The sequence below is a fragment of the Mus pahari genome, chromosome 1 (genome assembly GCF_900095145.1).
Source record: "Mus pahari chromosome 1, PAHARI_EIJ_v1.1, whole genome shotgun sequence".
NCBI classification, from domain to species: Eukaryota; Metazoa; Chordata; class Mammalia; order Rodentia; family Muridae; genus Mus; species Mus pahari.
This window is the reverse complement of record NC_034590.1, coordinates 34,845,645-34,857,406: the sequence shown is the minus strand read 5'-3', so window position 1 is coordinate 34,857,406 and position 11,762 is coordinate 34,845,645.

The following is an 11,762-nucleotide window of genomic DNA, read 5'->3' as shown; positions in this document are numbered from 1 at the left end:
CTGCCTCACTGCCTTAGCATTCCCCTACACTGCTGCTTTGAGTCTTCACAGGTCCAAGGGCCTCACATCCTATTGATGCCAGATAAGGCCATCCTCTGCTACACATGCAGCTGGAGCCATTGGTCCCTCCATGTGTACAGTATGGTTGATGGTTTAGTCCCTGGAGAGCTCTAGGAAGCCTGATTGGTTGATACTGCTGTTCTTCCTACAGGGTTGTAAACCCCTTCAGCTCCTTCAGTCCTTCCCCCTAATTCTTCCATTGGGGTGCCTATGTTCAGTCCAATGGTTGGCTGAGAGTGTCCGAATCTGTTTTGGTCAGGCTTTGACAGAGCCTCTCAGGAGACAGCTATATCAGTCTCTTGTCAGCAAGCACTTCTTGGCATAAACAATAGTGTCTGGGTTTGGTGGCTGTGTATGGGATGGATCTCCGGGTGGGGCAGTTTCTGGATGACCTTTCCTTCAGTCTCTGCTCTACTCTTTGTCCCTGTATTTCCTTTAGAAAGGGACAATTCTGGGTTAAAATTTTGGAGATGGGTTTGTGGACCCATCCTTCTACTGGTGGGCCTTGGCCAACCTCTGACTATGGTGTCTTTAGTTTCTCTCTCCCCTTTGTTGGGTATCCCAGCTAATGTTACCCCTGTTGGGTCCTGGGAGCTTCTTGCTTTTCTGGCATCTGGGCCTTTTAATGGTTACCCCAGTTCCCCATCCCCCATTGCTATACATATTTGTGCAATTTCCTGACCCTCTGTACATCTCCCATATTTCCTCCCATGCAGGATCTGGAGCCTCTTTCCCCTCACCCTACTCACTTCCTCCCAAGTTCAACTCATCCTCTACCTCTAGTGATTATTTGGTCCCCCCTTCCAAGTAGGACTGAAGCATTCACATTTTGGTCTTCCTTCTTCTTGAGCTTCATATGGCCTGTGAGTTGTATTGTGGGTATTCCTAGCTTTTTGCCTAATCAGTGAGTGATTACCATGTATGTTCTTTTGTGACTGGGTTATCTCACTCAGAATGATACTGTTTAGTTCCATCCATTTGCCTACAAATTTCACGAAGTCATTGTTTTTAATAGCTGAGTAGTATGCCATTGTGTAAATGTACTACATTTTCTGTATCTTTTCCAATGTTGAAGGACATCTGGGTTGTTTCCAGCCTCTGGCTATTATAACTAAGGCTTCTATGAACACAGTGGAGCATGTGTCCCTGTTATATGTTGGAAAATCTTTTGGGTATATGCCCAGGAGTGATATAGCTGGATTTTCAGGTACTACTATGTCCAATTTTATGAGGAACCACCAGATTAATTTCCAAAGTGTTTATACCAGATAGAAATCCCACCTGGAATGGAGGAGTGCTCCTCTTCACATCCTCACGAGCATCTGCTGTCACCTGAGTTTTTGGTCTTAGCCATTCCAATTGGTGTGAGGTAGAATCTCAGGATTGTTTTTATGTACACTTCCCTGATGACTAAGGATATTGACAGTTCTTTAGGTGCTTCACTGCCATTTGGTATTCCTCAGTTGAGAATTCTTTGTTTAGCTATGTACCTCATTTTTAATATGGGTATTTTGTTCTCTGGGGTATATCTTCTTGAGTTCTTTATGTATATTGGATATCAGCCCTCTATCTGATGTAGGATTGATAAACATCTTTACCCAATTTGTTGGTTACCATTTTGTCCTATTGACAATGTTCTGTGCCTTACAGAAGCTCTCTAATTTATGAGGTCCCATTTGCCAATTTTTGATCTTAGAGCATAAGCCATTGGTGATGTTTAGGAAAATTTTCCCTGTGCCAAATTGCTCAAGGCTTTCCCCTTCTTTCTCTTTTATTATTCTGTGTCTCTGGATTTATGTGGTGGTTCTTGATTCACTTGGACTTGAGCTTTGTATAGGGAGACAATGATGCATCAATTTGCATTCTTCTACATGCTGGCTGGCAGTTGAACCAGCACTGTTTGTTGAAACTGTTCTTCTTTTTCCAATGGATGGTTTAAGATTGTCAAAGATCAAATGATCATAGATGTGTGGGTTCATTTATGGGTCTTCAATTTCATTGCATTGATCTACTTGCTAGTCTCTGTACCAAAACTATGCCATTTTTATCAGTTTCGTTCTGTAGTACAACTTGAGAGCTGGGATGATGATTACCTTAGAAGGTTGCATCTTGTTTTTCTTTGCATATTATTTATTTATTTATCTTGTTTTTCCTTACTATTTATTTATTTATTTATTTATATTGGATATTTTACTTCTTTGCATTTCAAATGTTATCAAAATTTCTGGTTTTGGAAACGCGTTATTCCATCCTCCTTCTCCCTGCTTTTATGAGGGTGCTGCCCCAGCCACCCACCCGCTCCTGCCTCCCTGTTCTGGCATTCCCCTACACTGGGGCATCAAGCCTTCACAGGACCAAGACCCTCTCCTCATATTGATGTCAAACAAGTCCATCCTCTACTACATATGTGGCTGGAGCCATGGGACCTTCCATGTGTACTTGGTTGGTGGTGTAGTCCCTGGGAGCTCTGAGGGGTCTGGTTAGTTGATATTGTTGTTCTTCCTATGCAAACCCCTTCAGCTCATTCAGTCCTTTCTCTAACTCCTCCCTTGAGCATCCTGTGCTCATTCCAATGATTGGGTGTATCTGTTTTGGTCAGTCTCTGGCAGAGGTTCTCCAAAGTGAGCTTTATCAGGCTCCTGACAGTAAGCACTTCATGGCATCTGCAAAAGTGTCTGAGTTTGGTGGCTGCATATGGGATGGCTCCCCAGGTGGGGAAGGCTATGGATGAACATTCCTTCAATCTTTGCCCCACTCTTTTCTCCATATTTCCCACTTCTTAGTAGAACTGAAGCATCCACACTTCCCTCTTCCTTCATCTCGAGTTTCATGTCGTCTGTGAATTGTATATTAGGAATTCTGAGTTTTTGCGCTAATACCCACTTATAAGTGAGTGCATATCATGTATGTTCTTTTGTGACTGGGTTACCTCACTCAGGATGATATTTTCTAATTCCATGCATTTTTCTAAGAATTTCATGAATTCATTTTTTGATAGCTGAGTAATACTCTGTTGTATAAATGTACCACATTTTCTGTATCAGTTCTTCTGATAATGGTTATTTCTAGCTTCAGGCTATTAGAAATAAGGCTGCTATGAACATAGTGTGTCCTTGTAATAGATTGGAACATCTTTGGGGTATATGCCCAGGAGTGGTATAGCTGGGTCCTCAGATAGTACTATGTTCAGTTTCCTGAGGAACATCCATACATAGTTCCAGAGAGGTTGCACCAGCTTGACATTCCTCCAACAATGGAGGAGTGTTTCTCTTTCTCCACATCCTCACCAGCATCTGCTGTCACCTGAGTTTTTGATCTTAGCCATCGTGTCTGATGTTACGTGGAATCTCAGGGTTGTTTTGATTTGCATTTCCCTGATGACTAAGGATGTTGAACATTTCTTTAGGTGCTTCTCAGCCTTTCAGTATTCCTCAGGTGAGAATTCTTTGTTTAGGTTTGTACCCAATTTTTTTACTAGGGTTACTTGGTTCTCTGGAGTCTAACTTCTTGAGCTCTTTGTATATATTGGCTATTATCCCTCTATTGGAAGTTTGGTTGGTAAAGATCTTTTCCAAATCAGTTGGTTGCCATTTTATCCTATGGAGAGTGTCATTTGCACTACAGAAGTTTTGCCATTTTATGAGGGCCCATTTGCTGATTTTTGATAATTGAGCATAAGGTGTTGATGTTCTTTCAAGGAGATTTTTCCCCTGTCCCCATGTGTTCCAGGCTTTTCGCCACTTTCTCTTCTATCAGTTTCAGTGTATTGGTTTTATGTGGACGTCCTTGATCCACTTGGACTTGTGCTTTTTACATGGAGAAAAGAATGGATCACTTTGCATTCTTCTACATGCTAGCAACCAGGTGAGCCAACACCATTATTTGAAAATGCTTTTTTCCAAATGCTTTTGTTAAAATTCAAGTGACCATAGGTGTGTGGGTTCATTTCTGGCCCTTCACTTATGTTCCATTGATCTCCCTATTTGTCTCTTTACCAGTAACATGCAGGTTTTATCACTATTGCTCTGAAGTACAGCTTGAGGTCAGCTATGGTTTTTCCTCTGGAAGTTCTTTTATTTTTGAGAATTTGTTTTGGCTATCCTTGTTTTTTGTTATCCCAAATGAATTTGCAAATTGTTATCTCTAACTCTATGAAGAGTTGAGTTATAATTGTGATGGGGATTGCATTGAATTCGTAGATTGCTTTTTGGCAAGATGGCCATTTTTACTATATTAATTGTGCCAACCCATGTGCATGGGAGATCTTTCCATCTTTTGAGATATTCTTCAACTTATTTCTTCAGAGACTTGACGTTTGTGTCATACAGTTCTTTCACTTGCTTGGTTAGGGTGACAGCAAGGTATTTTATATTATTTGCGACTATTGAAAAGGAATTTGTTTCCCTAATTTCTTTTTCAGTCTGTTTATTCTTTGAGTAGAGGAAGACTACAGATTTGTTTGAGTTAATTTTATCCAGTTACTTTGCTGAAGATGTTTATCAGGTTTAAGAGTTCTCTGGTAGAATTTTTGGCATCACTTAATTATTCTATCCTATCATCAACAAATAGTGATATTTTGACTTTTTCCTGTCCAAGTTGTATCACTTTCGCCTCCTTTTCTCCTCTAATTGTTCTGGCTGAGACTTGGAGACACATTGAATAGGTAGGGAGAGAATAGGCAGCCTTGCCTGGTACCTGATTTTAGTGGGATTGTTCTAACTTTCTCTCCATTTAGTTCGATGTTGGCTACTGGTTTGCTGTTTATTGCTTTTATAGGTATGGGTTTTGAATTCCTGATCTTTCCAAGACTGTTATCATGAAGGGGAGTAGAATTTTGTCAAATGTTTTCTCAGCATCTAATCAAGTGATCATGTGAGTTTTTTGAGTTTGTTATTATAGTGTATTATGTTGATAGATTTCTATATATTGACCCATTCCTGAATCCCTGAGATGAAGCCTACTTGATGACGATGGGTGATCATTTTGATGTGTTCTTGGATTCAGTTTGTGAGAATTTTATTGAGTATTTTTGCATTGATATTCATGAGGGAAATTGATATGAAGTTCTCTTTCTTCATTGATTCTTTGTGTAGTTTAGGTATCAAAGTAATTGTGGCTTCATAGAATGAATTGAGTATTATTTCTCCTGTTTTCACTTTGTGGAATAGTTTGAAGATATTGCTATTATATCTTCTTTTAAGACCTGATTATACACTAACTTCATCTGGTCCTGGTCTTTTTTTTTTTTTTCCGGTTGGGAGACTTTTAATAACTGCTTATATTTCTCTTTGGGTTTTTGTACTGTTTAGATGGTTTATCTTATCATGTTTTAAATTTGTTAAACTGGTTCTTTCTAGAAAATTACCCATTTAATCCAGATTTTTCAGTTTTGTTGAGTATAGGGTTTTGTAGTAGGAGCTGATGAATTTTTGATTTTCCTGTTTCTGGAGTTATGTCTCCTTTTTTTCATTTCTGATTTTGTTAATTTGGTTATTGTCTCTTTGCCCCTGGTTAGTCTGGATAAGAGTTTATTTATTTATTGATTGTGTCAACATCCAGCTCCTAGTTTTGTTGATTCATTACATAGTTCTTTTTGTTTCTACTTGGTTGATTTTAGCCCTGGGTTTGATTATTTCCTGCTGTTTACTCCTCTTGGGTGTATTTGTTTCTTTTTGTTCTAGAGNTTTCAAGTGTGCTGTCAAGCTGCCAATGTATGCTCTCTCCAGTTTCTTCTTGGAGGCACTCATAGCTATGAATTTTCCTCTTACCACTGCTTCCATTGTTTCCCATAAGTTTTGTATGTTGTATCTTTATTTTCATTAAATTCTAAAAATTCTTAATTTCTTTATTTCTTCATTGACCAAGTTATCATTGAGTAGATGTTCACCTTTAATGTATATGTGGGCTTTCTGTTGTTGCTGTTGTTATTGAAGACCAGTCCTATTCTGTGGTGATCTGATAGGATGCCTAGAATTATTTCAGTCTTCTTGTATCTGTTGAGTCCTGTTTTGTGACTGATTAAATGGGCAGTTTTGGAGAAGGCACTATAAAGTGCTGAGCAGAAGGTATATTCTTTTGTTTAGAATGAAATGTCCTATAGATACCTGTTAAATCTTTTTGTTCATAACTTCTATTAGTTTCACTGTATCTCTGTTTAGTTAGTATTTCCAGTATCTGTCCATTGCCAAGAGTGTGATATTTAAGTCTCCTATTATCATTGTTTGAGGTGCAATGTGTGCTTGAGCTTTAGTAAAGTTTCTTTTATAAATGTGGTGCCCTTGCATTTGGAGTATAAGTGTTCTGAATTTAGTGTTCATCTTGGTAGATTTCCCTTTGATAATATGAAGTGTCCTTCCTCATCTTTTTTGATAACTTTTGTTTGAAAATTATTTTTATTGGATATTAGAGTGGCTACTCCAGCTTGTTTCTTGGAATCATTTGCTTGGTAATTTTTTTTTCAGTCTTTTACATTTTCTTTGTCTCTGAGGTGCATTTCCTATATGCAGCAAAGTGCATGGTCTTTATTACTTAACAGGTCTTTTTGTCTCTGATTTTTTATTGGCAAATTGAGTCCTTTCCTATTAAGAGATATTAATGTAACATTATTTTTACTTCCTAGAATTTTTATTGTAAGAGGTGGAATTATGGTTGTTTGACTGTCTTCTTTAGGGTCTTTTGAAAGATTAGTTTCTTAATTTTTCAGTGGTGTAGTTTCCCTTTTTGTGTTGGAGTTTTCCAACTATTATCCTTTGGAGGGCTGGATTTGTAGAAAGATATTGTTTAAATTTGTTTTTGTCATGGAATATCTTGGCTTCTCCATCTATGGTAATTGAGAGTTTTGCTTGGTATAGTAGCCTGGGCAGGCATTTTTGTTCTCTTAGGGGCTGTATGACATCTACCCAGGATCTACTGGCTTTTAGACTCTCTGTTCAGAAATCTGGTGTAATTACGGTAGATCTGCCTTTATATTTTACTTGACATTTCCCCCTTACTGCTTTTAATATTCTTTCTTTGTTTTGTGCTTTTGGTATTTTGATTATTATGCAAGGGGAGGAATTCCCTTTCTACTCCAGTCTATTTGGAGTTTGGTAGGCTTCTTGTATGTCTGTGGGCATCTCCTTTAGGTTAGGGAAGTTTTCTTCTATAGTTTTGTTGAACATATTTCCTGGCCCTTTGAATTGGGAATCTTTGCTCTCCTCTATACCTATTATCCTTAGGTTTGGCCTTCTCATTGTGTCCTAGTATTCCTGGATATTTTGGATTAGGAATTTTTTTTTGCATTTTGCATTTTCTTTGACTCTTGTGTTAATGCTTTCTATGGTATCTTCTGTGCTTGAGATTCTATTGGTGATGTCTGCATCTATGACTCCTGATCTCTTTCCAAGTTTTCTATCTCCAGGGTTGTGTTCCCTTGGGATTCCTTTATTATTTCTATTTCCATTTTTAGACACTGGATGGTTTTGTTCAATTCCTTCACCTGTTTTGTTGTGTTTTCCTGTAATTAGTTAAGGGATTTTTGTGTTTCTACTTTAAAGGCTTCTACTTATTTACCAGTGTGTTCCTGTATTTCTTTTAGGATGGGGAGTTATTTTTGTCCTTCTTAAAGTCCTCTATCATCATCATGAGATGTGATTTTAAATCTGAATCTTGCTTATCCAGTGTGGTGTGGTATCCAGGGCTTTCTGTGTTGGGGGATACTTGGTTATGATGATACCCAGTAGGCTTGATTTCTGTTTCTGATGTTCTTGCACTTGCTTCTTGCCATCTGGTTATTTCTGGTGTTAGCTGGTCTTTCTGTCTCTGACTGCATTTTGTCCCTCCTGCAAGCCTGTGAACCTGTGATCTTAGGTGTGTCAGCACTCTTGGGAGATCAGCTTTCTCCAGGTGGGATTTGGGTAGGGAGACCTGTAGCACAGGTTTAGCTGTGGGGCACAGATGGAAACTGGAAATATCTTGTCCCCAATTGCTCCATGGTTCCTGTGTCCTGTGAGGTGTGGTCAGGTCTCACTTGGGCCAGTTATTCTAGCAGAATTGGTGGTTTCACCTGTGATCTTATGTGTGTCAGCAATACTCTGAAGTTATATTTTTTTACATTGGTACAGAATTTCTGTTTTGATACCAGTTTATTGTTTTCAATTTTGCATATTTTTGTTTTTTGATACAAAATTTAAAAATAATTTTGTTACTTTTAAATAGACATTGTGCCTATACAACTCATCTAAAAACATAAGTCTTAGACCTAGTTCTTCTAATAGTTACTACTACAAACTGTTTAGGATGATTGAATAGTGCAAGTTAAAGTTCAGATCATAAATTCTTGGTCATATTTGATTCTAATTTAGCAAAGTATAACTGTCTTCAAGATTATTCAAATAGTGAATACCTAAGAATAATCAGTGTTTAACAATTAAGTTAATTCAAAAGTGTCTTCAAAAGTGTCAGAGATCCACATAATTTGGCATTTAACATTATTTCATTATTAAATATCACTCGACTATGAGAAATATGTGCTCCTGTACTATCCCCATTCCACTTCAATTGAGATATTGAGCATCATTACCTCTAGGCTGAGTTGCTTCAATTGTGGCAATGTAGTCACTGTGAAAGAATTGCACTAATTCGTCTGCAGACAAAAATTTCTATCCAAAAGGGACAAATAGATGTGGAATAGTCAACTGCTAAGCTCTGCCAAGTCAGGGTAAGCTAAGCTATTTCCTTCATAATTCCTGCTTCACTTAAGGTGCATCATATGATTCTGGGCCAGAATGCTGAAGACAGATGCTCCAATGTTATTAGAAATTAGGGGACTCTCCAGGTAGTAAGCTGTCTCCATATATTGGAAAATTTCAGGCTTCCTACATATTCAGGTAATTTTAATTCCTTCTCAGATCTCTGATATATTTAAAGACTAGTTATAGTCTCATAATTGAATGTAAGTTGTTTAACATTAAAGAAAATGTTGAAGATTTGAAAAGATGGATTTCAAGTGGTAAGGTAATACATATTAAAATCAACATAATTCAGGCTCAGAATTATAAATTCTTTAAGTTGGAATAGATAATAGAGTGCTTTATCTAAATTGACATATATGATACACTCAATTTTAAGTGTAAATCATACCTCATAATTTACATAATTGTTATAATTCTGTTCAATTTATATCTGAGATAAAGAGCCTTTTTAAGTGGACAAAGGGGAGAAATGTTTTGGGTTGTCCTGATGCTATTTGTATTCTGATGATAATTTTACTTTCTCAGGAGACTTGCCCTTGAGAAGCAGTCAATTATATACTCATGTGATGTCATATAAACATTTCCCCCACTTTAAATGGTCAATAAAGGCTAGAGGATATGCTTGGACAATGGAAGGGAAAGGTGGGGATATAGGGTTTTGATAATGGAGTCAGATAGAGCAGCTGAAGAGGACAAGATAGGAAGGATAGAAGATGGAAGAGGAAGAGGTAGCCATGATGGAGCAGAACTACATAGCAAGGAGAAACTGCAAGTAGCAAGGAGGTCTTATACTGGGTAATAAAATAAGTTAGTATAGTGTTAGATCTGCCCAATCTAGGCTTATGTCTTAACAATAACTGAATTGTGTGTTTTTATATGGGCTTATTGGGGGTAGAAATTCCAACAACAATAAAAGTCAATAGGTGAGAAATTCATAATTACAAGAAAATTATAACGGTTGTAGTGTTATGATAGCGGAGATATATAAATTCGGGATTACTTAGATAAGTAAATGTAGTGGTTTTATTTTTACTTGCAATATTGTGACTTTCACAATTTCATGCTTCTATAAATATGTAAATAAATAAATAGCCTAATATTTATGCTAATTAAGTTATCTAGACAATAAATTACATTTCTTAACTATTTATCATAGATTATGGAATTTAGAATTAGTTTTTAAAGTATTTTTTAAATTTTTTGACTTAGGATAGTACCATTAAAAAGAACTTTCTCTGTCTTCATCTATGTTTAGAAAAAATAAAGGCATAAAAATTTGGAAACTCAAAAATTTCTCTCAAAATTAGTATAGTAGTACATTTGTGTTACTTTGTTCTAATAATATGCTAAGACTGGCATCATGGCACATACTCTATCTGAACACTTGAGAGATACAGGCAACTGTAAATATTTTAAGTAAAAAAGACAGGAAAATGTTCTATATATTATTGAGGAATATGATTTTTGGCCCAACTATAGCCAGTTCTGAATGTGGCTCTTGATGAGCAATGACAAAGGCAAAGTTTTAATTTTATCTTATTTTGTATTAAAACATCTTGAAAAATAAACTTAAATTCCTTTCCTTATATTTCAAGTTTTAAAGAATGTTCATTTGGTGATTCCTGTGCTCATTTAAATCTCCAGCAACATTCCAAGTTTCAAAAAGTTATGCTTCCTGTTTTTAGGCCTCCTAGATCATTTGTGATTATAATTTTGTAGTTTTACCTCCTTCTCCTCATATTTCTTCTCCTCATCATCCTTTTTTGATTTTTCTTTTCCTTTTTCAAAAGTAAGTTTAGTCTGGAATTAATGAATGCATGGCAAATTTTATACAATTCACCCACAAAACTGTCCTTTATAATCTATTGTTAAAATCTATACATTGATACTTTAAACTTGGAATTCAAGATGTACTAAAGTTTTTACTCCTTTCTTCATCCATTTTATTTATTTTGGGACCAGACTGACATGTATTTCAACAAAATGAGAAGACTCACAAATCCTCAACTTGCATAGTGACATTGATGTTCATTGGATAACTTTTCTAAATTAAAGTTCCCAGTACATATGACTCAAATATAATGAAATATTATTGTCATGCTACTTAGAGAACAGATTAGAATTATATGTGAATTCAAAATTGTCTTTCATACCTCATGCTTGTGTATTCAAACTGTACAATGTATAACTGCGCAAAGACATTTCATCCACAAGAACAAATTAGTACCTGGATCATTCTAGACACTGAATGAATGTTACATCACTTTCCTTCATGTTAATGCTTACTAGGCTCTCATGACATTCTCTCTTCATTTTGAAAGTGCTTTTATATTTCAATGAACGTTTATGTCCCTTATATAAATAAAACACATTCATATATTGTTCTTTAATTTTGTGAAACCATTTTTCTCTATCTCTAAATTTTCCACAAAGTTATTTATGATTTTTACACCTTTGTTTTCCTAACCAAATCTGATTCTAAAATATTTGAGGTTTTCTTTAGATGGCATAGTCTGTATTCTACTTCCAATCCAAGTGTCTTATTCTAATATTAATTTATTATTCTCAATTTAAAAGTCAAGTGCTTTGATATAGCAAACAGACTAATAATTGTCACATAAATAAGCACTTTCTAAATCATATTTGAGTTATGTAAGAAATAGAATTTTCATAGTATGATCTTAGTTCCTTGTTGATTTCTTTTTTTAAATTTTTTTCTTTTTTTTTCTTTTTTTTTCTTTTCTTTATTTACATTTCAAAAGTTTCCTATACCCCTCCTCCCCACCTCTGCTCCCCTACCCACCCACTCCCACTACTTGGCCCAGGCCTTGCCTTGTGCTGGATCATATAAAGTTTGCAAGACCAAGGGGCCTCTCTTCCCAGTGATGGCTGATTAGGCCATCTTCTGCTACATATGCAGCTAGAGACATGAGATCAGGGGGTACTGGTTAGTTCATATTGTTGTTCCAC